The 22,032-nt window shown below is 53.1% G+C and overlaps 79 pseudogenes; all 79 read right to left on the bottom strand.

Moving 5' to 3' along the window:
* Positions 1-5,170: 5,170 nt before the first annotated feature.
* Positions 5,171-5,289, bottom strand: LOC136600451 (5S ribosomal RNA; annotated as a pseudogene).
* Positions 5,290-5,369: 80 nt separating this feature from the next.
* On the bottom strand, positions 5,370-5,488 carry LOC136600070 (5S ribosomal RNA; annotated as a pseudogene).
* Positions 5,489-5,568: 80 nt separating this feature from the next.
* On the bottom strand, positions 5,569-5,687 carry LOC136600090 (5S ribosomal RNA; annotated as a pseudogene).
* Positions 5,688-5,767: 80 nt separating this feature from the next.
* Positions 5,768-5,886, bottom strand: LOC136600485 (5S ribosomal RNA; annotated as a pseudogene).
* An 80-nt stretch (positions 5,887-5,966) lies between these two features.
* Positions 5,967-6,085, bottom strand: LOC136600393 (5S ribosomal RNA; annotated as a pseudogene).
* An 80-nt stretch (positions 6,086-6,165) lies between these two features.
* Positions 6,166-6,284, bottom strand: LOC136599884 (5S ribosomal RNA; annotated as a pseudogene).
* Positions 6,285-6,364: 80 nt separating this feature from the next.
* Positions 6,365-6,483, bottom strand: LOC136599902 (5S ribosomal RNA; annotated as a pseudogene).
* Positions 6,484-6,563: 80 nt separating this feature from the next.
* On the bottom strand, positions 6,564-6,682 carry LOC136599949 (5S ribosomal RNA; annotated as a pseudogene).
* An 80-nt stretch (positions 6,683-6,762) lies between these two features.
* On the bottom strand, positions 6,763-6,881 carry LOC136600254 (5S ribosomal RNA; annotated as a pseudogene).
* An 80-nt stretch (positions 6,882-6,961) lies between these two features.
* On the bottom strand, positions 6,962-7,080 carry LOC136599944 (5S ribosomal RNA; annotated as a pseudogene).
* Positions 7,081-7,160: 80 nt separating this feature from the next.
* On the bottom strand, positions 7,161-7,279 carry LOC136599869 (5S ribosomal RNA; annotated as a pseudogene).
* An 80-nt stretch (positions 7,280-7,359) lies between these two features.
* On the bottom strand, positions 7,360-7,478 carry LOC136599868 (5S ribosomal RNA; annotated as a pseudogene).
* Positions 7,479-7,558: 80 nt separating this feature from the next.
* On the bottom strand, positions 7,559-7,677 carry LOC136599867 (5S ribosomal RNA; annotated as a pseudogene).
* An 80-nt stretch (positions 7,678-7,757) lies between these two features.
* On the bottom strand, positions 7,758-7,876 carry LOC136600920 (5S ribosomal RNA; annotated as a pseudogene).
* Positions 7,877-7,956: 80 nt separating this feature from the next.
* LOC136599866 (5S ribosomal RNA) lies at positions 7,957-8,075 on the bottom strand (annotated as a pseudogene).
* Positions 8,076-8,155: 80 nt separating this feature from the next.
* LOC136599894 (5S ribosomal RNA) lies at positions 8,156-8,274 on the bottom strand (annotated as a pseudogene).
* Positions 8,275-8,354: 80 nt separating this feature from the next.
* On the bottom strand, positions 8,355-8,473 carry LOC136599865 (5S ribosomal RNA; annotated as a pseudogene).
* Positions 8,474-8,553: 80 nt separating this feature from the next.
* LOC136600676 (5S ribosomal RNA) lies at positions 8,554-8,672 on the bottom strand (annotated as a pseudogene).
* An 80-nt stretch (positions 8,673-8,752) lies between these two features.
* Positions 8,753-8,871, bottom strand: LOC136599863 (5S ribosomal RNA; annotated as a pseudogene).
* An 80-nt stretch (positions 8,872-8,951) lies between these two features.
* Positions 8,952-9,070, bottom strand: LOC136600602 (5S ribosomal RNA; annotated as a pseudogene).
* Positions 9,071-9,150: 80 nt separating this feature from the next.
* LOC136600027 (5S ribosomal RNA) lies at positions 9,151-9,269 on the bottom strand (annotated as a pseudogene).
* Positions 9,270-9,349: 80 nt separating this feature from the next.
* Positions 9,350-9,468, bottom strand: LOC136599862 (5S ribosomal RNA; annotated as a pseudogene).
* An 80-nt stretch (positions 9,469-9,548) lies between these two features.
* LOC136599861 (5S ribosomal RNA) lies at positions 9,549-9,667 on the bottom strand (annotated as a pseudogene).
* Positions 9,668-9,747: 80 nt separating this feature from the next.
* On the bottom strand, positions 9,748-9,866 carry LOC136599859 (5S ribosomal RNA; annotated as a pseudogene).
* Positions 9,867-10,344: 478 nt separating this feature from the next.
* On the bottom strand, positions 10,345-10,463 carry LOC136599858 (5S ribosomal RNA; annotated as a pseudogene).
* An 80-nt stretch (positions 10,464-10,543) lies between these two features.
* On the bottom strand, positions 10,544-10,662 carry LOC136600190 (5S ribosomal RNA; annotated as a pseudogene).
* An 80-nt stretch (positions 10,663-10,742) lies between these two features.
* Positions 10,743-10,861, bottom strand: LOC136599857 (5S ribosomal RNA; annotated as a pseudogene).
* An 80-nt stretch (positions 10,862-10,941) lies between these two features.
* LOC136599856 (5S ribosomal RNA) lies at positions 10,942-11,060 on the bottom strand (annotated as a pseudogene).
* A 279-nt stretch (positions 11,061-11,339) lies between these two features.
* On the bottom strand, positions 11,340-11,458 carry LOC136599855 (5S ribosomal RNA; annotated as a pseudogene).
* Positions 11,459-11,538: 80 nt separating this feature from the next.
* On the bottom strand, positions 11,539-11,657 carry LOC136600456 (5S ribosomal RNA; annotated as a pseudogene).
* An 80-nt stretch (positions 11,658-11,737) lies between these two features.
* On the bottom strand, positions 11,738-11,856 carry LOC136599854 (5S ribosomal RNA; annotated as a pseudogene).
* An 80-nt stretch (positions 11,857-11,936) lies between these two features.
* On the bottom strand, positions 11,937-12,055 carry LOC136599852 (5S ribosomal RNA; annotated as a pseudogene).
* An 80-nt stretch (positions 12,056-12,135) lies between these two features.
* On the bottom strand, positions 12,136-12,254 carry LOC136599851 (5S ribosomal RNA; annotated as a pseudogene).
* Positions 12,255-12,334: 80 nt separating this feature from the next.
* Positions 12,335-12,453, bottom strand: LOC136599850 (5S ribosomal RNA; annotated as a pseudogene).
* An 80-nt stretch (positions 12,454-12,533) lies between these two features.
* On the bottom strand, positions 12,534-12,652 carry LOC136600026 (5S ribosomal RNA; annotated as a pseudogene).
* Positions 12,653-12,732: 80 nt separating this feature from the next.
* On the bottom strand, positions 12,733-12,851 carry LOC136599849 (5S ribosomal RNA; annotated as a pseudogene).
* Positions 12,852-12,931: 80 nt separating this feature from the next.
* LOC136599847 (5S ribosomal RNA) lies at positions 12,932-13,050 on the bottom strand (annotated as a pseudogene).
* Positions 13,051-13,130: 80 nt separating this feature from the next.
* Positions 13,131-13,249, bottom strand: LOC136599846 (5S ribosomal RNA; annotated as a pseudogene).
* An 80-nt stretch (positions 13,250-13,329) lies between these two features.
* Positions 13,330-13,448, bottom strand: LOC136600089 (5S ribosomal RNA; annotated as a pseudogene).
* An 80-nt stretch (positions 13,449-13,528) lies between these two features.
* LOC136600479 (5S ribosomal RNA) lies at positions 13,529-13,647 on the bottom strand (annotated as a pseudogene).
* An 80-nt stretch (positions 13,648-13,727) lies between these two features.
* LOC136600392 (5S ribosomal RNA) lies at positions 13,728-13,846 on the bottom strand (annotated as a pseudogene).
* Positions 13,847-13,926: 80 nt separating this feature from the next.
* LOC136599845 (5S ribosomal RNA) lies at positions 13,927-14,045 on the bottom strand (annotated as a pseudogene).
* Positions 14,046-14,125: 80 nt separating this feature from the next.
* On the bottom strand, positions 14,126-14,244 carry LOC136600189 (5S ribosomal RNA; annotated as a pseudogene).
* Positions 14,245-14,324: 80 nt separating this feature from the next.
* On the bottom strand, positions 14,325-14,443 carry LOC136600069 (5S ribosomal RNA; annotated as a pseudogene).
* Positions 14,444-14,523: 80 nt separating this feature from the next.
* On the bottom strand, positions 14,524-14,642 carry LOC136600056 (5S ribosomal RNA; annotated as a pseudogene).
* An 80-nt stretch (positions 14,643-14,722) lies between these two features.
* On the bottom strand, positions 14,723-14,841 carry LOC136600088 (5S ribosomal RNA; annotated as a pseudogene).
* Positions 14,842-14,921: 80 nt separating this feature from the next.
* Positions 14,922-15,040, bottom strand: LOC136600198 (5S ribosomal RNA; annotated as a pseudogene).
* An 80-nt stretch (positions 15,041-15,120) lies between these two features.
* On the bottom strand, positions 15,121-15,239 carry LOC136600391 (5S ribosomal RNA; annotated as a pseudogene).
* An 80-nt stretch (positions 15,240-15,319) lies between these two features.
* LOC136599936 (5S ribosomal RNA) lies at positions 15,320-15,438 on the bottom strand (annotated as a pseudogene).
* An 83-nt stretch (positions 15,439-15,521) lies between these two features.
* Positions 15,522-15,640, bottom strand: LOC136600055 (5S ribosomal RNA; annotated as a pseudogene).
* Positions 15,641-15,720: 80 nt separating this feature from the next.
* LOC136600426 (5S ribosomal RNA) lies at positions 15,721-15,839 on the bottom strand (annotated as a pseudogene).
* Positions 15,840-15,919: 80 nt separating this feature from the next.
* LOC136600737 (5S ribosomal RNA) lies at positions 15,920-16,038 on the bottom strand (annotated as a pseudogene).
* An 80-nt stretch (positions 16,039-16,118) lies between these two features.
* Positions 16,119-16,237, bottom strand: LOC136599844 (5S ribosomal RNA; annotated as a pseudogene).
* An 80-nt stretch (positions 16,238-16,317) lies between these two features.
* Positions 16,318-16,436, bottom strand: LOC136600044 (5S ribosomal RNA; annotated as a pseudogene).
* Positions 16,437-16,516: 80 nt separating this feature from the next.
* LOC136600133 (5S ribosomal RNA) lies at positions 16,517-16,635 on the bottom strand (annotated as a pseudogene).
* An 80-nt stretch (positions 16,636-16,715) lies between these two features.
* Positions 16,716-16,834, bottom strand: LOC136599968 (5S ribosomal RNA; annotated as a pseudogene).
* An 80-nt stretch (positions 16,835-16,914) lies between these two features.
* Positions 16,915-17,033, bottom strand: LOC136599981 (5S ribosomal RNA; annotated as a pseudogene).
* Positions 17,034-17,113: 80 nt separating this feature from the next.
* LOC136599843 (5S ribosomal RNA) lies at positions 17,114-17,232 on the bottom strand (annotated as a pseudogene).
* A 278-nt stretch (positions 17,233-17,510) lies between these two features.
* On the bottom strand, positions 17,511-17,629 carry LOC136599841 (5S ribosomal RNA; annotated as a pseudogene).
* An 80-nt stretch (positions 17,630-17,709) lies between these two features.
* On the bottom strand, positions 17,710-17,828 carry LOC136600132 (5S ribosomal RNA; annotated as a pseudogene).
* An 80-nt stretch (positions 17,829-17,908) lies between these two features.
* Positions 17,909-18,027, bottom strand: LOC136599967 (5S ribosomal RNA; annotated as a pseudogene).
* Positions 18,028-18,107: 80 nt separating this feature from the next.
* Positions 18,108-18,226, bottom strand: LOC136599980 (5S ribosomal RNA; annotated as a pseudogene).
* An 80-nt stretch (positions 18,227-18,306) lies between these two features.
* On the bottom strand, positions 18,307-18,425 carry LOC136600032 (5S ribosomal RNA; annotated as a pseudogene).
* Positions 18,426-18,703: 278 nt separating this feature from the next.
* LOC136600002 (5S ribosomal RNA) lies at positions 18,704-18,822 on the bottom strand (annotated as a pseudogene).
* Positions 18,823-18,902: 80 nt separating this feature from the next.
* On the bottom strand, positions 18,903-19,021 carry LOC136599978 (5S ribosomal RNA; annotated as a pseudogene).
* An 80-nt stretch (positions 19,022-19,101) lies between these two features.
* LOC136600037 (5S ribosomal RNA) lies at positions 19,102-19,220 on the bottom strand (annotated as a pseudogene).
* Positions 19,221-19,300: 80 nt separating this feature from the next.
* On the bottom strand, positions 19,301-19,419 carry LOC136600355 (5S ribosomal RNA; annotated as a pseudogene).
* Positions 19,420-19,499: 80 nt separating this feature from the next.
* On the bottom strand, positions 19,500-19,618 carry LOC136600131 (5S ribosomal RNA; annotated as a pseudogene).
* An 80-nt stretch (positions 19,619-19,698) lies between these two features.
* LOC136599966 (5S ribosomal RNA) lies at positions 19,699-19,817 on the bottom strand (annotated as a pseudogene).
* Positions 19,818-19,897: 80 nt separating this feature from the next.
* LOC136599840 (5S ribosomal RNA) lies at positions 19,898-20,016 on the bottom strand (annotated as a pseudogene).
* An 80-nt stretch (positions 20,017-20,096) lies between these two features.
* LOC136600235 (5S ribosomal RNA) lies at positions 20,097-20,215 on the bottom strand (annotated as a pseudogene).
* An 80-nt stretch (positions 20,216-20,295) lies between these two features.
* On the bottom strand, positions 20,296-20,414 carry LOC136599839 (5S ribosomal RNA; annotated as a pseudogene).
* Positions 20,415-20,494: 80 nt separating this feature from the next.
* LOC136599838 (5S ribosomal RNA) lies at positions 20,495-20,613 on the bottom strand (annotated as a pseudogene).
* An 80-nt stretch (positions 20,614-20,693) lies between these two features.
* LOC136599987 (5S ribosomal RNA) lies at positions 20,694-20,813 on the bottom strand (annotated as a pseudogene).
* An 80-nt stretch (positions 20,814-20,893) lies between these two features.
* Positions 20,894-21,012, bottom strand: LOC136599977 (5S ribosomal RNA; annotated as a pseudogene).
* Positions 21,013-21,092: 80 nt separating this feature from the next.
* LOC136599837 (5S ribosomal RNA) lies at positions 21,093-21,211 on the bottom strand (annotated as a pseudogene).
* Positions 21,212-21,291: 80 nt separating this feature from the next.
* LOC136599835 (5S ribosomal RNA) lies at positions 21,292-21,410 on the bottom strand (annotated as a pseudogene).
* An 80-nt stretch (positions 21,411-21,490) lies between these two features.
* On the bottom strand, positions 21,491-21,609 carry LOC136599834 (5S ribosomal RNA; annotated as a pseudogene).
* Positions 21,610-21,888: 279 nt separating this feature from the next.
* Positions 21,889-22,007, bottom strand: LOC136599965 (5S ribosomal RNA; annotated as a pseudogene).
* Between the last annotated feature and the right edge of the window lie 25 nt (positions 22,008-22,032).

Here is a 22,032-nt window from a genome sequence, read left to right as displayed (position 1 = left end):
TTGTTAGATTGTTTGTTGTATCTGCAGAATTTTTTTCCTCTTACTTTTCATTTGGTCTCACAGACGAAGGAACCCTCCGTTCGAGTTTATTTAGTCGTTAATGGTTTAGAGGAGAGGGAAGCACTCTGTAAGACAGGTCCCATTGACGAAGGAACCCTCCGTTTTAGTGTAGTTTAGTTGTTGATGGTTTAGCTGAGGAGAGGGATGTACTCTTTGGGACTGGTTCCATAAGAAGAAGATGCCTTCGGTTGTATTGCCATATATAAGGGGCTGACAATTCGGGTCAGAAGGATTCACTCTATGGAGCGTGTTATTATTATTATTGTTGTTGTTGTAATATGCGTAAGACCTTATTAAAGAAGACAGAGCCCCTCAAGGGCTGCCGCCGTGTGGATGAATCTGTAAAATGTAAGAAAACTCTAATGAAAATGTGTGACACCGACCCGCACGGTAGATTACAAAATGGTGTCTGGGAGGAGGTCTTTAGGACCCAGAGGTGCCTTGGAAGACCAAGGTTTGCTAGAAGGAAAGAGAGAGAGACAGTCAGAGAAAGTTACGTATATACACATTATTTGTTTAAGAAAGTGTCCGTAAGTGAAATGTTGAAAAGTACAGTAAGTGATCAAGAGGGCGTCAGGAGAGTGTCTATTGAAGGTTATATTGGCAGTTAGGTAGGGGAGAGAAGTATAATGCACGTGATTGGTTGGCAAAGAAGGGAAGAAAATGTGTATAATACAAGATAGATAATAGATAATATGTATAATCCATACTAGGTGGATATATATGTGTATATTTATATACTGTATGTGCAAATAGTTAACAGCTTGCTCTTAGGGGAGAAGAGGTTGTTGACATATAGCTGCGACTCTGTGTAGCCTTCCAAGGTCAGGAAGATAACAGCGAGAGAGAAAATACAAATAACATCCTTGGTTAATATCTTGGCTTGCTTGCAATGAATTGAAATGAATTTAATTAGTTATACTGTCTTAGTAGGCAGGGAAATATAGTAATTTCTAATGTATATTCTTACTTATACAGGGGTTGAAAATGAATGTTGCAGGGTCCCAGCATATGTGTTAATTATGATTTCAAAATGTTTTTTCAATAGTTTGAGCTCAAAATTATTTCAGTTTGTGTTTCATAGTCGCGGAGAGATAAGAGATTTGTTTTAAAAAAGGGTGGGGGCTTTCAGAACTCACTCCAAATTCAGGGTCACAGAAACTAAATACTTCAGTGTTTAATACAGCATATAATAGCTTCAGTAGATAAGAAATATAGAATATCTCAGTCACTCAGCAAACTTTTTCACATAATTTGTCATAAATAGCGCTCATTCACAATCTCATCTCAATAGAATCATGTACTTTATAAAAATAATAGCACTCACCTCAATGTTTTTCAGCTGATGTATGTATGTTTGTCAAACTTTTTTTGTCCGTGCATCTGCATGTACTGGTACACCTCAATGGGGGGGTGACGGAGCAGACTTGAGCGCATGGATGGATGTGAGTTAGTGACCCGTGTTCAAGCTGTGGTGGAATGTGTGATGTGGAAATTGACTGGGGGTAAAAGTCCTACCCCATGCATGGGACTTTGCTTGGTTGAGATGTGGACGTGTGGACGGTTAAGCTGAAATGGAGTTGAGAAGACGGACGCAGTGTGCCAATATCGAAGGGGTGGAGCTATATGATGTAATAGTACGTAATAATGTTTCATCCTTCTTGTCCAAGGGAGGGGGGAGAATTTTGAGCAGCTAGTTTTTTTCCTGTTTTTTTTTTTCTCCTGTCTGAAATTTGATAAAGATATTGCAGGCAGGACCAGACTAATAATGAATTCACTTAAAGGGATATCACATTTCAAATATTAGTAGATGTTTTGTAGATTTTTCTGTCCCGGTGTAACTCATGTTTCTGTTATAGGTGCTAACATCTTACAGGCCTTATCTGCTTCCATCAAATCTTTTTACAATGTTATACTACCTTGAAACCGGGTGCTCTTGTTCCAATTGCGTACCCTGTTTCAAAGGGGGGGAGGAGAAGGCATAGGTGATCTAGGTATTGCAAATCAGCCATTTTAGGTATTGCAAATCAGCCATTTTTAAATTTTTTGCAAGTCATTTTTACATTTTTTAAATTTTTTTTTGCAACAAGGTTCTAATCTTTTTTAAATAAAATGCCAGCCTGATTGTCTAGCATTGATGCAACAAGAAAATTTAAGTTTTAAAAAGTTACTGAAAGCCCTTGTTAATGCATATTTTGAGTTGTTTTTTATAGATGGTACCCAGGGTGATTGACAACTCCACACTGGATATGCAGTGGTCACACAACAAGATGTCCTAAAAGCAGAATGCCTCCGCATGTCGCAGTACAAGAAGCGGAACTAAAAGCACTCACGGAGGCGTGTAGAGTGGAGGAAGGTAAGACGGCAAACATTTACACTGACTCCCGGTATGCATTTGGCATAGCTCATGATTACGGCCCAACATGGAAGGCCAGACAGTTTTTTACCTCAGCAGGACAGCCAATTAAAAATGTTGCAGCGGTGCAGAGTCATGGAGACCCTATTTCTACCTGACAAGGTGGAAAGCTCACACCAATTCCTACACCGGAGAAGCAAGAGGCAACGCCATCACAGGCCACACAGCAAAAGCAGCGGCCCTCAAGCCGTGGAAGACAGAAGAAAAGAAGAATTTGACTACACTTGGACTTTTATAAAACTTGGACTTTGATAATAATTTTGGACTTTGATTTGAACTTGAACTTTGATAAAAACATTGGACTTTGATATGCTAATGACTTTACAGTTAGGAGCCAGCAAGGAAGAAAAAGACAAATGGACTAAAAAGGGACGGCGTATGGTGAACAGTCAACAGCACTTGCCTACCACGGTCCCTGTGCCCAATGATGGCCCAGCTGACGCACGGAAAGACGCATCTGTCAAAGCAACAATGATGTCAACGCTTGAACGAGGACGGGTGGCTCTTTGGTTTTCTGTAGCTGCTGCATCATTTGTCCAATTTTGCATGATCTTTGCCGTAAGCAACAGGGCAGAAGTAAATTTGCCACATCACACTTGCCTAGACCACTCTACCCATTTCAGGGATTGCAAATTGGCTACACTCAGCTCCTACTTGTTGGGAAGCATGAATATGTGCTTGTTGTTGTTGATGTCTTTTCAGGTTGGAGACCTACCCTGTTACCAAAGTAAATAAGCAGGTAACTGCACAGAAGCTCATGAATGAGGTAATCCGCAGATATGGGGTATCGGAAGTGATTGAGTCAAACAAAGGTACACACTTCACAGGTGAAATAATGCAACACATCATGTCTGTTTTGGGTATATTCCAGGCTTTTCACACACCCTACCATCCGCGGAGTAGGGGGAAAGTAGATACAAAAGGCAATAGAGGAAACGGGTAAATCTTGAATTGAGTGTCTTTCATTAGTTTTTTTCCTTAGGAGGATACATGTCACAGTAGCAGAGTTTGGTGAATGATTTTCTTGTTAATTTTGTCATGGGTCCCTCCAAGGAATTGTTAGTAATGTATTCTGTAGTCTCTGCTTTTATCCCAGGTCCTACAGATGAGTGTCACAATCTAAAACCAGGTGACAGGGTCCATGTGAAAAAGTTTGAGAGACAAACCCTGTTTAAAGGTCCTTACCAGATGTTGTTCACCATCCCAACTGCAGTAAAGCTTGAAGGAAAGCCCACTTGGCACTGAAAAAACTCATGATCCTGCATATCCTTTACATGCTATAATGTGGTACAATTCCTCCAACACACACCTTTGACTACTGTACACTAGCCCCTGTTTCAGAACAAATTAATATAATCAAATGTGCAATATGAAGCCTACACTGAGGGTGAGAATCCAACACCGCATCGTGCTAAGAGAGACGTTGACGCTCCAGGTGGTAACTTTGATCCACATGTATACATAGATGCAAGAGGAGTGTCAAGGGGGGTGCCAGATGAATTTAATTCTAGAGATCAGGTTAAAGCAGGTTTTGAGTCCTTATTTGCTATTATTACTGTTAATAATAATGTAGATTAGATGAATTATATCTATTACAATTAGCAGAGGTTTGTAAACTACACCAGAGATGCTTTTGCAAGGGTTAGCTGACCAGTTAGGGCCCACTGCATCCATGGCGTTCCAAAATAGAGTGGCCATGGATATGATTTTAGCAGAAAGAGGTGGGGTATGTAATTTCCTGTTTGTGTATTATCCCTTTAATGTGACCAAAATTTCCCTTGTTTGAAAAAGATGAAGAGCCAGTTCCGATAATGCCAACCAGATACGTTACCAGAAGAATGGAGAAATGTACTAGTACTGTGTCTGCCTCAGTCTCATAAGATGGACTGTCAGTGGATTTCCCATTTGCCTAGGGAAAGTGCAGAAGACCTTAGGTTCCGGCGAGGGCACACCCTGTGGGGTGTTAACTTGTACAGATAGAGGGTATGGAGGCCCGGAAATAAGCCCAGGGAATCCATGGCCTCCTTCTGAGGTGAGGTAGGGATCCCTCCCTTTTAGGAGTAGGGACTTACGGGCAGTGGAGAAACCCTGACGCAAGGGAGAGACGACCGAGGAAGAGTGCAAGGTCTGATGCTTGATCTCCATATTAAGTTTTTTAGGGGGGTTTGTGAGGGTATATATATATATTGCCATATGTGTTTTTTATGCTTTTATACCTATATGCAAGTTTTATTCAATTCCAAATGAGAAAAAAAAACTTAAATGTCACCTTACATCAGATATCTCAAGGCAGAGAGAGATGTTCTAGGAACCAGATACGGCCGCATGTACTTGGCCGATTTCCCAGAAGCGCTGGAACAAGATATCAAGATGTTCAAATGTACATGACTGTTATATGATTTTCACTGTCTCAGTCCGCAAATCCGGACTGCCCATATATGGTTATGAGCCCATCACCCCCTAGTGGTGAGAGGGCAGAGGGTATAAGATCTCATGTAATCTGTAATAAAGTGCGCAGTTTTTTCTCCCGTGTGAGGAGCTAGACCAGACTCCTGTGTGTGGTGTCTCTTCTTACGGCCGGCAACGGGGAAGTGGGGTGGGCCGATTGGTGTTGCACTTAGAATTTTTAACCCTCATATTTCTGCAGTGCGAACGCACCTCCGAAAAGGAAAGCAACCTACTCACGGCCTTAAAAGTCAACGGGACCTGGGATTCCCAGCCGGTCACCAATACTGGTACTTGCCAGGCCTCAAGCTGGCTGGCGGCCGCGATCTGACGAGAGCAGGCACATTCAGCTTAGAATGCCCGTTGACAGCTCCTCCTCCTTTCCTATGGGCTTTCTGCAGTGCGAACGCACCTCCGAAACGGAAAGAAACCTACTCACGGCCTTAAAAGTCAACGGGACCTGGGATTCCCAGCCAGTCACCCATACTGGTACTTGCCAGGCCTCAAGCTGGCTGGTGGCCGCGATCTGACGAGAGCAGGCACATTCAGCTTAGAATGCCCGTTGACAGCTCCTCCTCCTTTCCTATGGGCTTTCTGCAGTGCGAACGCACCTCCGAAAAGGAAAGAAACCTACTCACGGCCTTAAAAGTCAACGGGACCTGGGATTCCCAGCCGGTCACCCATACTGGTACTTGCCAGGCCTCAAGCTGGCTGGCGGCCGCGATCTGACGAGAGCAGGCACATTCAGCTTAGAATGCCCGTTGATAGCTCCTCCTCCTTTCCTATGGGCTTTCTGCAGTGCGAACGCACTTCCGAAAAGGAAAGAAACCTACTCACGGCCTTAAAAGTCAACGGGACCTGGGATTCCCAGCCGGTCACCCATACTGGTACTTGCCAGGCCTCAAGCTGGCTGGCGGCCGCTATCTGACGAGAGCAGGCACATTCAGCTTAGATTGCCCGTTGACAGCTCCTCCTCCTTTCCTATGGGCTTTCTGCAGTGCGAACGCACCTCCGAAAAGGAAAGAAACCTACTCACGGCCTTAAAAGTCAACTGGACCTGGGATTCCCAGCCGGTCACCCATACTGGTACTTGCCAGGCCTCAAGCTGGCTGGCGGCCGCGATCTGACGAGAGCAGGCACATTCAGCTTAGAATGCCCGTTGACAGCTCCTCCTCCTTTCCTATGGGCTTTCTGCAGTGCGAACGCACTTCCGAAAAGGAAAGAAACCTACTCACGGCCTTAAAAGTCAACGGGACCTGGGATTCCCAGCCGGTCACCCATACTGGTACTTGCCAGGCCTCAAGCTGGCTGGTGGCCGCGATCTGACGAGAGCAGGCACATTCAGCTTAGAATGCCCGTTGACAGCTCCTCCTCCTTTCCTATGGGCTTTCTGCAGTGCGAACGCACCTCCGAAAAGGAAAGCAACCTACTCACGGCCTTAAAAGTCAACGGGACCTGGGATTCCCAGCCGGTCACCCATACTGGTACTTGCCAGGCCTCAAGCTGGCTGGCGACCGCGATCTGACGAGAGCAGGCACATTCAGCTTAGAATGCCCGTTGACAGCTCCTCCTCCTTTCCTATGGGCTTTCTGCAGTGCGAACGCACCTCCGAAAAGGAAAGAAACCTACTCACGGCCTTAAAAGTCAACGGGACCTGGGATTCCCAGCCGGTCACCCATACTGGTACTTGCCAGGCCTCAAGCTGGCTGGCGGCAGCGATCTGACGAGAGCAGGCACATTCAGCTTAGAATGCCCGTTGACAGCTCCTCCTCCTTTCCTATGGGCTTTCTGCAGTGCGAACGCACCTCCGAAACGGAAAGAAACCTACTCACGGCCTTAAAAGTCAATGGGACCTGGGATTCCCAGCCGGTCACCCATACTGGTACTTGCCAGGCCTCAAGCTGGCTGGCGGCCGCGATCTGACGAGAGCAGGCACATTCAGCTTAGAATGCCCGTTGACAGCTCCTCCTCCTTTCCTATGGGCTTTCTGCAGTGCGAACGCACCTCCGAAAAGGAAAGCAACCTACTCACGGCCTTAAAAGTCAACGGGACCCGGGATTCCCAGCCGGTCACCCATACTGGTACTTGCCAGGCCTCAAGCTGGCTGGCGGCCGCGATCTGACGAGAGCAGGCACATTCAGCTTAGAATGCCCGTTGACAGCTCCTCCTCCTTTCCTATGGGCTTTCTGCAGTGCGAACGCACCTCCGAAAAGGAAAGCAACCTACTCACGGCCTTAAAAGTCAACGGGACCTGGGATTCCCAGCCGGTCACCCATACTGGTACTTGCCAGGCCTCAAGCTGGCTGGCGGCCGCGATCTGACGAGAGCAGGCACATTCAGCTTAGAATGCCCGTTGACAGCTCCTCCTCCTTTCCTATGGGCTTTCTGCAGTGCGAACGCACCTCCGAAACGGAAAGAAACCTACTCACGGCCTTAAAAGTCAACGGGACCTGGGATTCCCAGCCGGTCACCCATACTGGTACTTGCCAGGCCTCAAGCTGGCTGGCGGCCGCGATCTGACGAGAGCAGGCACATTCAGCTTAGAATGCCCGTTGACAGCTCCTCCTCCTTTCCTATGGGCTTTCTGCAGTGCGAACGCACCTCCGAAAAGGAAAGAAACCTACTCACGGCCTTAAAAGTCAACGGGACCTGGGATTCCCAGCCGGTCACCCATACTGGTACTTGCCAGGCCTCAAGCTGGCTGGCGGCCGCGATCTGACGAGAGCAGGCACATTCAGCTTAGAATGCCCGTTGACAGCTCCTCCTCCTTTCCTATGGGCTTTCTGCAGTGCGAACGCACCTCCGAAACGGAAAGAAACCTACTCACGGCCTTAAAAGTCAACGGGACCTGGGATTCCCAGCCGGTCACCCACACTGGTACTTGCCAGGCCTCAAGCTGGCTGGCGGCCGCGATCTGACGAGAGCAGGTACATTCAGCTTAGAATGCCCGTTGACAGCTCCTCCTCCTTTCCTATGGGCTTTCTGCAGTGCGAACGCACCTCCGAAAAGGAAAGCAACCTACTCACGGCCTTAAAAGTCAACGGGACCTGGGATTCCCAGCCGGTCACCCATACTGGTACTTGCCAGGCCTCAAGCTGGCTGGCGGCCGCGATCTGACGAGAGCAGGCACATTCAGCTTAGAATGCCCGTTGACAGCTCCTCCTCCTTTCCTATGGGCTTTCTGCAGTGCGAACGCACCTCCGAAAAGGAAAGAAACCTACTCACGGCCTTAAAAGTCAACGGGACCTGGGATTCCCAGCCGGTCACCCATACTGGTACTTGCCAGGCCTCAAGCTGGATGGCGGCCGCGATCTGACGAGAGCAGGCACATTCAGCTTAGAATGCCCGTTGACAGCTCCTCCTCCTTTCCTATGGGCTTTCTGCAGTGCGAACGCACCTCCGAAACGGAAAGAAACCTACTCACGGCCTTAAAAGTCAACGGGACCTGGGATTCCCAGCCGGTCACCCATACTGGTACTTGCCAGGCCTCAAGCTGGCTGGCGGCCGCGATCTGACGAGAGCAGGCACATTCAGCTTAGAATGCCCGTTGACAGCTCCTCCTCCTTTCCTATGGGCTTTCTGCAGTGCGAACGCACTTCCGAAAAGGAAAGAAACCTACTCACGGCCTTAAAAGTCAACGGGACCTGGGATTCCCAGCCGGTCACCCATACTGGTACTTGCCAGGCCTCAAGCTGGCTGGCGTCCGCGATCTGACGAGAGCAGGCACATTCAGCTTAGAATGCCCGTTGACAGCTCCTCCTCCTTTCCTATGGGCTTTCTGCAGTGCGAACGCACCTCCGAAAAGGAAAGCAACCTACTCACGGCCTTAAAAGTCAACGGGACCTGGGATTCCCAGCCGGTCACCCATACTGGTACTTGCCAGGCCTCAAGCTGGCTGGCGGCCGCGATCTGACGAGAGCAGGCACATTCAGCTTAGAATGCCCGTTGACAGCTCCTCCTCCTTTCCTATGGGCTTTCTGCAGTGCGAACGCACCTCCGAAAAGGAAAGAAACCTACTCACGGCCTTAAAAGTCAACGGGACCTGGGATTCCCAGCCGGTCACCCATACTGGTACTTGCCAGGCCTCAAGCTGGCTGGCGGCCGCGATCTGACGGGAGCAGGCACATTCAGCTTAGAATGCCCGTTGACAGCTCCTCCTCCTTTCCTATGGGCTTTCTGCAGTGCGAACGCACCTCCGAAACGGAAAGAAACCTACTCACGGCCTTAAAAGTCAATGGGACCTGGGATTCCCAGCCGGTCACCCATACTGGTACTTGCCAGGCCTCAAGCTGGCTGGCGGCCGCGATCTGACGAGAGCAGGTACATTCAGCTTAGAATGCCCGTTGACAGCTCCTCCTCCTTTCCTATGGGCTTTCTGCAGTGCGAACGCACCTACGAAAAGGAAAGCAACCTACTCACGGCCTTAAAAGTCAACGGGACCTGGGATTCCCAGCCGGTCACCCATACTGGTACTTGCCAGGCCTCAAGCTGGCTGGCGGCCGCGATCTGACGAGAGCAGGCACATTCAGCTTAGAATGCCCGTTGACAGCTCCTCCTCCTTTCCTATGGGCTTTCTGCAGTGCGAACGCACCTCCGAAAAGGAAAGCAACCTACTCACGGCCTTAAAAGTCAACGGGACCTGGGATTCCCAGCCGGTCACCCATACTGGTACTTGCCAGGCCTCAAGCTGGCTGGCGGCCGCGATCTGACGAGAGCAGGCACATTCAGCTTAGAATGCCCGTTGACAGCTCCTCCTCCTTTCCTATGGGCTTTCTACAGTGCGAACGCACCTCCGAAAAGGAAAGCAACCTACTCACGGCCTTAAAAGTCAACGGGACCTGGGATTCCCAGCCGGTCACCCATACTGGTACTTGCCAGGCCTCAAGCTGGCTGGCGGCCGCGATCTGACGAGAGCAGGCACATTCAGCTTAGAATGCCCGTTGACAGCTCCTCCTCCTTTCCTATGGGCTTTCTGCAGTGCGAACGCACCTCCGAAACGGAAAGAAACCTACTCACGGCCTTAAAAGTCAACGGGACCTGGGATTCCCAGCCGGTCACCCATACTGGTACTTGCCAGGCCTCAAGCTGGCTGGCGGCCGCAATCTGACAAGAGCAGGCACATTCAGCTTAGATTGCCCGTTGACAGCTCCTCCTCCTTTCCTATGGGCTTTCTGCAGTGCGAACGCACCTCCGAAAAGGAAAGAAACCTACTCACGGCCTTAAAAGTCAACTGGACCTGGGATTCCCAGCCGGTCACCCATACTGGTACTTGCCAGGCCTCAAGCTGGCTGGCGGCCGCAATCTGACGAGAGCAGGCACATTCAGCTTAGAATGCCCGTTGACAGCTCCTCCTCCTTTCCTATGGGCTTTCTGCAGTGCGAACGCACCTCCGAAAAGGAAAGAAACCTACTCACGGCCTTAAAAGTCAACGGGACCTGGGATTCCCAGCCGGTCACCCATACTGGTACTTGCCAGGCCTCAAGCTGGCTGGCGGCCGCGATCTGACGAGAGCAGGCACATTCAGCTTAGAATGCCCGTTGACAGCTCCTCCTCCTTTCCTATGGGCTTTCTGCAGTGCGAACGCACCTCCGAAAAGGAAAGAAACCTACTCACGGCCTTAAAAGTCAACGGGACCTGGGATTCCCAGCCGGTCACCCATACTGGTACTTGCCAGGCCTCAAGCTGGCTGGCGGCCACGATCTGACGAGAGCAGGCACATTCAGCTTAGAATGCCCGTTGACAGCTCCTCCTCCTTTCCTATGGGCTTTCTGCAGTGCGAACGCACCTCCGAAAAGGAAAGAAACCTACTCACGGCCTTAAAAGTCAACGGGACCTGGGATTCCCAGCCGGTCACCCATACTGGTACTTGCCAGGCCTCAAGCTGGCTGGCGGCCGCGATCTGACGAGAGCAGGCACATTCAGCTTAGAATGCCCGTTGACAGCTCCTCCTCCTTTCCTATGGGCTTTCTGCAGTGCGAACGCACTTCCGAAAAGGAAAGAAACCTACTCACGGCCTTAAAAGTCAACGGGACCTGGGATTCCCAGCCGGTCACCCATACTGGTACTTGCCAGGCCTCAAGCTGGCTGGCGGCCGCGATCTGACGAGAGCAGGCACATTCAGCTTAGAATGCCCGTTGACAGCTCCTCCTCCTTTCCTATGGGCTTTCTGCAGTGCGAACGCACCTCCGAAAAGGAAAGAAACCTACTCACGGCCTTAAAAGTCTAGGGGACCTGGGATTCCCAGCCGGTCACCCATACTGGTACTTGCCAGGCCTCAAGCTGGCTGGCGGCCGCAATCTGACGAGAGCAGGCACATTCAGCTTAGAATGCCCGTTGACAGCTCCTCCTCCTTTCCTATGGGCTTTCTGCAGTGCGAACGCACCTCCGAAAAGGAAAGAAACCTACTCACGGCCTTAAAAGTCAACGGGACCTGGGATTCCCAGCCGGTCACCCATACTGGTACTTGCCAGGCCTCAAGCTGGCTGGCGGCCGCGATCTGACGAGAGCAGGCACATTCAGCTTAGAATGCCCGTTGACAGCTCCTCCTCCTTTCCTATGGGCTTTCTGCAGTGCGAACGCACCTCCGAAACTGAAAGAAACCTACTCACGGCCTTAAAAGTCAACGGGACCTGGGATTCCCAGCCGGTCACCCATACTGGTACTTGCCAGGCCTCAAGCTGGCTGGCGGTCACGATCTGACGAGAGCAGGCACATTCAGCTTAGAATGCCCGTTGACAGCTCCTCCTCCTTTCCTATGGGCTTTCTGCAGTGCGAACGCACCTCCGAAAAGGAAAGAAACCTACTCACGGCCTTAAAAGTCAACGGGACCTGGGATTCCCAGCCGGTCACCCATACTGGTACTTGCCAGGCCTCAAGCTGGCTGGCGGCCGCGATCTGACGAGAGCAGGCACATTCAGCTTAGAATGCCCGTTGACAGCTCCTCCTCCTTTCCTATGGGCTTTCTGCAGTGCGAACGCACTTCCGAAAAGGAAAGAAACCTACTCACGGCCTTAAAAGTCAACGGGACCTGGGATTCCCAGCCGGTCACCCATACTGGTACTTGCCAGGCCTCAAGCTGGCTGGCGGCCGCGATCTGACGAGAGCAGGCACATTCAGCTTAGAATGCCCGTTGACAGCTCCTCCTCCTTTCCTATGGGCTTTCTGCAGTGCGAACGCACCTCCGAAAAGGAAAGCAACCTACTCACGGCCTTAAAAGTCAACGGGACCTGGGATTCCCAGCCGGTCACCCATACTGGTACTTGCCAGGCCTCAAGCTGGCTGGCGGCCGCGATCTGACGAGAGCAGGCACATTCAGCTTAGAATGCCCGTTGACAGCTCCTCCTCCTTTCCTATGGGCTTTCTGCAGTGCGAACGCACCTCCGAAAAGGAAAGAAACCTACTCACGGCCTTAAAAGTCAACGGGACCTGGGATTCCCAGCCGGTCACCCATACTGGTACTTGCCAGGCCTCAAGCTGGCTGGCGGCCGCGATCTGACGAGAGCAGGCACATTCAGCTTAGAATGCCCGTTGACAGCTCCTCCTCCTTTCCTATGGGCTTTCTGCAGTGCGAACGCACCTCCGAAACGGAAAGAAACCTACTCACGGCCTTAAAAGTCAATGGGACCTGGGATTCCCAGCCGGTCACCCATACTGGTACTTGCCAGGCCTCAAGCTGGCTGGCGGCCGCGATCTGACGAGAGCAGGTACATTCAGCTTAGAATGCCCGTTGACAGCTCCTCCTCCTTTCCTATGGGCTTTCTGCAGTGCGAACGCACCTCCGAAAAGGAAAGCAACCTACTCACGGCCTTAAAAGTCAACGGGACCTGGGATTCCCAGCCGGTCACCCATACTGGTACTTGCCAGGCCTCAAGCTGGCTGGCGGCCGCGATCTGACGAGAGCAGGCACATTCAGCTTAGAATGCCCGTTGACAGCTCCTCCTCCTTTCCTATGGGCTTTCTGCAGTGCGAACGCACCTCCGAAAAGGAAAGCAACCTACTCACGGCCTTAAAAGTCAACGGGACCTGGGATTCCCAGCCGGTCACCCATACTGGTACTTGCCAGGCCTCAAGCTGGCTGGCGGCCGCGATCTGACGAGAGCAGGCACATTCAGCTTAGAATGCCCGTTGACAGCTCCTCCTCCTTTCCTATGGGCTTTCTGCAGTGCGAACGCACCTCCGAAAAGGAAAGCAACCTACTCACGGCCTTAAAAGTCAACGGGACCTGGGATTCCCAGCCGGTCACCCATACTGGTACTTGCCAGGCCTCAAGCTGGCTGGCGGCCGCGATCTGACGAGAGCAGGCACATTCAGCTTAGAATGCCCGTTGACAGCTCCTCCTCCTTTCCTATGGGCTTTCTGCAGTGCGAACGCACCTCCGAAACGGAAAGAAACCTACTCACGGCCTTAAAAGTCAACGGGACCTGGGATTCCCAGCCGGTCACCCATACTGGTACTTGCCAGGCCTCAAGCTGGCTGGCGGCCGCGATCTGACGAGAGCAGGCACATTCAGCTTAGAATGCCCGTTGATAGCTCCTCCTCCTTTCCTATGGGCTTTCTGCAGTGCGAACGCACTTCCGAAAAGGAAAGAAACCTACTCACGGCCTTAAAAGTCAACGGGACCTGGGATTCCCAGCCGGTCACCCATACTGGTACTTGCCAGGCCTCAAGCTGGCTGGCGGCCGCGATCTGACAAGAGCAGGCACATTCAGCTTAGATTGCCCGTTGACAGCTCCTCCTCCTTTCCTATGGGCTTTCTGCAGTGCGAACGCACCTCCGAAAAGGAAAGAAACCTACTCACGGCCTTAAAAGTCAACTGGACCTGGGATTCCCAGCCGGTCACCCATACTGGTACTTGCCAGGCCTCAAGCTGGCTGGCGGCCGCGATCTGACGAGAGCAGGCACATTCAGCTTAGAATGCCCGTTGACAGCTCCTCCTCCTTTCCTATGGGCTTTCTGCAGTGCGAACGCACCTCCGAAAAGGAAAGAAACCTACTCACGGCCTTAAAAGTCAACGGGACCTGGGATTCCCAGCCGGTCACCCATACTGGTACTTGCCAGGCCTCAAGCTGGCTGGCGGCCGCGATCTGACGAGAGCAGGCACATTCAGCTTAGAATGCCCGTTGACAGCTCCTCCTCCTTTCCTATGGGCTTTCTGCAGTGCGAACGCACCTCCGAAAAGGAAAGAAACCTACTCACGGCCTTAAAAGTCAACGGGACCTGGGATTCCCAGCCGGTCACCCATACTGGTACTTGCCAGGCCTCAAGCTGGCTGGCGGCCACGATCTGACGAGAGCAGGCACATTCAGCTTAGAATGCCCGTTGACAGCTCCTCCTCCTTTCCTATGGGCTTTCTGCAGTGCGAACGCACCTCCGAAAAGGAAAGAAACCTACTCACGGCCTTAAAAGTCAACGGGACCTGGGATTCCCAGCCGGTCACCCATACTGGTACTTGCCAGGCCTCAAGCTGGCTGGCGGCCGCGATCTGACGAGAGCAGGCACATTCAGCTTAGAATGCCCGTTGACAGCTCCTCCTCCTTTCCTATGGGCTTTCTGCAGTGCGAACGCACTTCCGAAAAGGAAAGAAACCTACTCACGGCCTTAAAAGTCAACGGGACCTGGGATTCCCAGCCGGTCACCCATACTGGTACTTGCCAGGCCTCAAGCTGGCTGGCGGCCGCGATCTGACGAGAGCAGGCACATTCAGCTTAGAATGCCCGTTGACAGCTCCTCCTCCTTTCCTATGGGCTTTCTGCAGTGCGAACGCACCTCCGAAAAGGAAAGAAACCTACTCACGGCCTTAAAAGTCAACGGGACCTGGGATTCCCAGCCGGTCACCCATACTGGTACTTGCCAGGCCTCAAGCTGGCTGGCGGCCGCGATCTGACGAGAGCAGGCACATTCAGCTTAGAATGCCCGTTGATAGCTCCTCCTCCTTTCCTATGGGCTTTCTGCAGTGCGAACGCACTTCCGAAAAGGAAAGAAACCTACTCACGGCCTTAAAAGTCAACGGGACCTGGGATTCCCAACCGGTCACCCATACTGGTACTTGCCAGGCCTCAAGCTGGCTGGCGGCCGCGATCTGACGAGAGCAGGCACATTCAGCTTAGATTGCCCGTTGACAGCTCCTCCTCCTTTCCTATGGGCTTTCTGCAGTGCGAACGCACCTCCGAAAAGGAAAGAAACCTACTCACGGCCTTAAAAGTCAACTGGACCTGGGATTCCCAGCCGGTCACCCATACTGGTACTTGCCAGGCCTCAAGCTGGCTGGCGGCCGCGATCTGACGAGAGCAGGCACATTCAGCTTAGAATGCCCGTTGACAGCTCCTCCTCCTTTCCTATGGGCTTTCTGCAGTGCGAACGCACTTCCGAAAAGGAAAGAAACCTACTCACGGCCTTAAAAGTCAACGGGACCTGGGATTCCCAGCCGGTCACCCATACTGGTACTTGCCAGGCCTCAAGCTGGCTGGCGGCCGCGATCTGACGAGAGCAGGCACATTCAGCTAAGAATGCCCGTTGACAGCTGCTCCTCCTCCTTTCCTATGGGCTTTCTGCAGTGCGAACGCACCTCCGAAAAGGAAAGAAACCTACTCACGGCCTTAAAAGTCAACGGGACCTGGGATTCCCAGCCGGTGACCCATACTGGTACTTGCCAGGCCTCAAGCTGGCTGGCGGCCGCGATCTGACGAGAGCAGGCACATTCAGCTTAGAATGCCCGTTGACAGCTCCTCCTCCTTTCCTATGGGCTTTCTGCAGTGCGAACGCACCTCCGAAACGGAAAGAAACCTACTCACGGCCTTAAAAGTCAATGGGACCTGGGATTCCCAGCCGGTCACCCATACTGGTACTTGCCAGGCCTCAAGCTGGCTGGCGGCCACGATCTGACGAGAGCAGGTACATTCAGCTTAGAATGCCCGTTGACAGCTCCTCCTCCTTTCCTATGGGCTTTCTGCAGTGCGAACGCACCTCCGAAAAGGAAAGCAACCTACTCACGGCCTTAAAAGTCAACGGGACCTGGGATTCCCAGCCGGTCACCCATACTGGTACTTGCCAGGCCTCAAGCTGGCTGGCGGCCGCGTTCTGACGAGAGCAGGCACATTCAGCTTAGAATGCCCGTTGACAGCTCCTCCTCCTTTCCTATGGGCTTTCTGCAGTGCGAACGCACCTCCGAAAAGGAAAGCAACCTACTCACGGCCTTAAAAGTCAACGGGACCTGGGATTCCCAGCCGGTCACCCATACTGGTACTTGCCAGGCCTCAAGCTGGCTGGCGGCCGCGATCTGACGAGAGCAGGCACATTCAGCTTAGAATGCCCGTTGACAGCTCCTCCTCCTTTCCTATGGGCTTTCTGCAGTGCGAACGCACCTCCGAAAAGGAAAGAAAACTACTCACGGCCTTAAAAGTCAACGGGACCTGGGATTCCCAGCCGGTCACCCATACTGGTACTTGCCAGGCCTCAAGCTGGCTGGCGGCCGCGATCTGACGAGAGCAGGCACATTCAGCTTAGAATGCCCGTTGACAGCTCCTCCTCCTTTCCTATGGGCTTTCTGCAGTGCGAACGCACCTCCGAAAAGGAAAGAAACCTACTCACGGCCTTAAAAGTCAACGGGACCTGGGATTCCCAGCCGGTCACCCATACTGGTACTTGCCAGGCCTCAAGCTGGCTGGCGGCCGCGATCTGACGAGAGCAGGCACATTCAGCCTAGAATGCCCATTGACAGCTCCTCCTCCTTTCCTATGGGCTTTCTGCAGTGCGAACGCACCTCCGAAAAGGAAAGAAACCTACTCACGGCCTTAAAAGTCAACGGGACCTGGGATTCCCAGCCGGTCACCCATACTGGTACTTGCCAGGCCTCAAGCTGGCTGGCGGCCGCGGTCTGACGAGAGCAGGCACATTCAGCTTAGAATGCCCGTTGACAGCGCCTCCTCCTTTCCTATGGGCTTTCTGCAGTGCGAACGCACCTCCGAAAAGGAAAGAAACCTACTCACGGCCTTAAAAGTCAACGGGACCTGGGATTCCCAGCCGGTCACCCATACTGGTACTTGCCAGGCCTCAAGCTGGCTGGCGGCTGCGATCTGACGAGAGCAGGCACATTCAGATTAGAATGCCCGTTGACAGCTCCTCCTCCTTTCCTATGGGCTTTCTGCAGTGCGAACGCACCTCCGAAAAGGAAAGAAACCTACTCACGGCCTTAAAAGTCAACGGGACCTGGGATTCCCAGCCGGTCACCCATACTGGTACTTGCCAGGCCTCAAGCTGGCTGGCGGCCGCGATCTGACGAGAGCAGGCACATTCAGCTTAGAATGCCCGTTGACAGCTTCTCCTCCTTTCCTATGGGCTTTCTGCAGTGCGAACGCACCTCCGAAAAGGAAAGAAACCTACTCACGGCCTTAAAAGTCAACGGGACCTGGGATTCCCAGCCGGTCACCCATACTGGTACTTGCCAGGCCTCAAGCTGGCTGGCGGCCGCGATCTGACGAGAGCAGGCACATTCAGCTTAGAATGCCGTTGACAGCTCCTCCTCCTTTGCTATGGGCTTTCTGCAGTGCGAACGCACCTCCGAAAAGGAAAGAAAACTACTCACGGCCTTAAAAGTCAACGGGACCTGGGATTCCCAGCCGGTCACCCATACTGGTACTTGCCAGGCCTCAAGCTGGCTGGCGGCCGCGATCTGACGAGAGCAGGCACATTCAGCTTAGAATGCCCGTTGACAGCTCCTCCTCCTTTCCTATGGGCTTTCTGCAGTGCGAACGCACCTCCGAAAAGGAAAGAAACCTACTCACGGCCTTAAAAGTCAACGGGACCTGGGATTCCCAGCCGGTCACCCATACTGGTACTTGCCAGGCCTCAAGCTGGCTGGCGGCCGCGATCTGACGAGAGCAGGCACATTCAGCCTAGAATGCCCATTGACAGCTCCTCCTCCTTTCCTATGGGCTTTCTGCAGTGCGAACGCACCTCCGAAAAGGAAAGAAACCTACTCACGGCCTTAAAAGTCAACGGGACCTGGGATTCCCAGCCGGTCACCCATACTGGTACTTGCCAGGCCTCAAGCTGGCTGGCGGCCGCGGTCTGACGAGAGCAGGCACATTCAGCTTAGAATGCCCGTTGACAGCGCCTCCTCCTTTCCTATGGGCTTTCTGCAGTGCGAACGCACCTCCGAAAAGGAAAGAAACCTACTCACGGCCTTAAAAGTCAACGGGACCTGGGATTCCCAGCCGGTCACCCATACTGGTACTTGCCAGGCCTCAAGCTGGCTGGCGGCTGCGATCTGACGAGAGCAGGCACATTCAGATTAGAATGCCCGTTGACAGCTCCTCCTCCTTTCCTATGGGCTTTCTGCAGTGCGAACGCACCTCCGAAAAGGAAAGAAACCTACTCACGGCCTTAAAAGTCAACGGGACCTGGGATTCCCAGCCGGTCACCCATACTGGTACTTGCCAGGCCTCAAGCTGGCTGGCGGCCGCGATCTGACGAGAGCAGGCACATTCAGCTTAGAATGCCCGTTGACAGCTTCTCCTCCTTTCCTATGGGCTTTCTGCAGTGCGAACGCACCTCCGAAAAGGAAAGAAACCTACTCACGGCCTTAAAAGTCAACGGGACCTGGGATTCCCAGCCGGTCACCCATACTGGTACTTGCCAGGCCTCAAGCTGGCTGGCGGCCGCGATCTGACGAGAGCAGGCACATTCAGCTTAGAATGCCGTTGACAGCTCCTCCTCCTTTGCTATGGGCTTTCTGCAGTGCGAACGCACCTCCGAAACGGAAAGGAACCTACTCACGGCCTTAAAAGTCAACGGGACCTGGGATTCCCAGCCGGTCACCCATACTGGTACTTGCCAGGCCTCAAGCTGCCTGGCGGGCGCGATCTGACGAGAGCAGGCACATTCAGCTTAGAATGCCCGTTGACAGCTCCTCCTCCTTTCCTATGGGCTTTCTGCAGTGCGAACGCACCTCCGAAAAGGAAAGAAACCTACTCACGGCCTTAAAAGTCAACGGGACCTGGGATTCCCAGCCGGTCACCCATACTGGTACTTGCCAGGCCTCAAGCTGGCTGGCGGCCGCGATCTGACGAGAGCAGGCACAATCAGCTTAGAATGCCCGTTGACAGCTCCTCCTCCTTTCCTATGGGCTTTCTGCAGTGCGAACGCACCTCCGAAACGGAAAGAAACCTACTCACGGCCTTAAAAGTCAACGGGACCTGGGATTCCCAGCCGGTCACCCATACTGGTACTTGCCAGGCCTCAAGCTGGCTGGCGGCCGCGATCTGACGAGAGCAGGCACATTCAGCTTAGAATCCCCGTTGACAGCTCCTCCTCCTTTCCTATGGGCTTTCTGCAGTGCGAACGCACCTCCGAAAAGGAAAGAAAACTACTCACGGCCTTAAAAGTCAACGGGACCTGGGATTCCCAGCCGGTCACCCATACTGGTACTTGCCAGGCCTCAAGCTGGCTGGCGGCCGCGATCTGACGAGAGCAGGCACATTCAGCTTAGAATGCCTGTTGACAGCTCCTCCTCCTTTCCTATGGGCTTTCTGCAGTGCGAACGCACCTCCGAAAAGGAAAGAAACCTACTCACGGCCTTAAAAGTCAACGGGACCTGGGATTCCCAGCCGGTCACCCATACTGGTACTTGCCAGGCCTCAAGCTGGCTGGCGGCCGCGATCTGACGAGAGCAGGCACATTCAGCCTAGAATGCCCATTGACAGCTCCTCCTCCTTTCCTATGGGCTTTCTGCAGTGCGAACGCACCTCCGAAAAGGAAAGAAACCTACTCACAGCCTTAAAAGTCAACGGGACCTGGGATTCCCAGCCGGTCACCCATACTGGTACTTGCCAGGCCTCAAGCTGGCTGGCGGCCGCGGTCTGACGAGAGCAGGCACATTCAGCTTAGAATGCCCGTTGACAGCTCCTCCTCCTTTCCTATGGGCTTTCTGCAGTGCGAACGCACCTCCGAAAAGGAAAGCAACCTACTCACGGCCTTAAAAGTCAACGGGACCTGGGATTCCCAGCCGGTCACCCATACTGGTACTTGCCAGGCCTCAAGCTGGCTGGCGGCCGCGATCTGACGAGAGCAGGCACATTCAGCTTAGAATGCCCGTTGACAGCTCCTCCTCCTTTCCTATGGGCTTTCTGCAGTGCGAACGCACCTCCGAAAAGGAAAGAAACCTACTCACGGCCTTAAAAGTCAACGGGACCTGGGATTCCCAGCCGGTCACCCATACTGGTACTTGCCAGGCCTCAAGCTGGCTGGCGGCCGAGATCTGACGAGAGCAGGCACATTCAGCTTAGAATGCCCGTTGACAGCTCCTCCTCCTTTCCTATGGGCTTTCTGCAGTGCGAACGCACCTCCGAAAAGGAAAGAAACCTACTCACGGCCTTAAAAGTCAACGGGACCTGGGATTCCCAGCCGGTCACCCATACTGGTACTTGCCAGGCCTCAAGCTGGCTGGCGGCCGCGATCTGACGAGAGCAGGCACATTCAGCTTAGAATGCCCGTTGACAGCTCCTCCTCCTTTCCTATGGGCTTTCTGCAGTGCGAACGCACCTCCGAAACGGAAAGAAACCTACTCACGGCCTTAAAAGTCAACGGGACCTGGGATTCCCAGCCGGTCACCCATACTGGTACTTGCCAGGCCTCAAGCTGGCTGGCGGCCGCGATCTGACGAGAGCAGGCACATTCAGCTTAGAATGCCCGTTGACAGCTCCTCCTCCTTTGCTATGGGCTTTCTGCAGTGCGAACGCACCTCCGAAACGGAAAGGAACCTACTCACGGCCTTAAAAGTCAACGGGACCTGGGATTCCCAGCCGGTCACCCATACTGGTACTTGCCAGGCCTCAAGCTGCCTGGCGGGCCGCGATCTGACGAGAGCAGGCACATTCAGCTTAGAATGCCCGTTGACAGCTCCTCCTCCTTTCCTATGGGCTTTCTGCAGTGCGAACGCACCTCCGAAAAGGAAAGAAACCTACTCACGGCCTTAAAAGTCAACGGGACCTGGGATTCCCAGCCGGTCACCCATACTGGTACTTGCCAGGCCTCAAGCTGGCTGGCGGCCGCGATCTGACGAGAGCAGGCACAATCAGCTTAGAATGCCCGTTGACAGCTCCTCCTCCTTTCCTATGGGCTTTCTGCAGTGCGAACGCACCTCCGAAACGGAAAGAAACCTACTCACGGCCTTAAAAGTCAACGGGACCTGGGATTCCCAGCCGGTCACCCATACTGGTACTTGCCAGGCCTCAAGCTGGCTGGCGGCCGCGATCTGACGAGAGCAGGCACATTCAGCTTAGAATGCCCGTTGACAGCTCCTCCTCCTTTCCTATGGGCTTTCTGCAGTGCGAACGCACCTCCGAAAAGGAAAGAAACCTACTCACGGCCTTAAAAGTCAACGGGACCTGGGATTCCCAGCCGGTCACCCATACTGGTACTTGCCAGGCCTCAAGCTGGCTGGCGGCCGCGATCTGACGAGAGCAGGCACATTCAGCTTAGAATGCCCGTTGACAGCTCCTCCTCCTTTCCTATGGGCTTTCTGCAGTGCGAACGCACCTCCGAAAAGGAAAGAAAACTACTCACGGCCTTAAAAGTCAACGGGACCTGGGATTCCCAGCCGGTCACCCATACTGGTACTTGCCAGGCCTCAAGCTGGCTGGCGGCCGCGATCTGACGAGAGCAGGCACATTCAGCTTAGAATGCCCGTTGACAGCTCCTCCTCCTTTCCTATGGGCTTTCTGCAGTGCGAACGCACCTCCGAAAAGGAAAGAAACCTACTCACGGCCTTAAAAGTCAACGGGACCTGGGATTCCCAGCCGGTCACCAATACTGGTACTTGCCAGGCCTCAAGCTGGCTGGCGGCCGCGATCTGACGAGAGCAGGCACATTCAGCCTAGAATGCCCATTGACAGCTCCTCCTCCTTTCCTATGGGCTTTCTGCAGTGCGAACGCACCTCCGAAAAGGAAAGAAACCTACTCACAGCCTTAAAAGTCAACGGGACCTGGGATTCCCAGCCGGTCACCCATACTGGTACTTGCCAGGCCTCAAGCTGGCTGGCGGCCGCGGTCTGACGAGAGCAGGCACATTCAGCTTAGAATGCCCGTTGACAGCTCCTCCTCCTTTCCTATGGGCT

Source organism: Eleutherodactylus coqui, unplaced genomic scaffold (assembly GCF_035609145.1).
Source record: "Eleutherodactylus coqui strain aEleCoq1 unplaced genomic scaffold, aEleCoq1.hap1 HAP1_SCAFFOLD_195, whole genome shotgun sequence".
In the NCBI taxonomy this organism is placed as follows: Eukaryota; Metazoa; Chordata; class Amphibia; order Anura; family Eleutherodactylidae; genus Eleutherodactylus; species Eleutherodactylus coqui.
The sequence above is the reverse complement of the archived record's forward strand: the minus strand, read 5'-3'. Positions and strand labels throughout refer to the sequence as shown.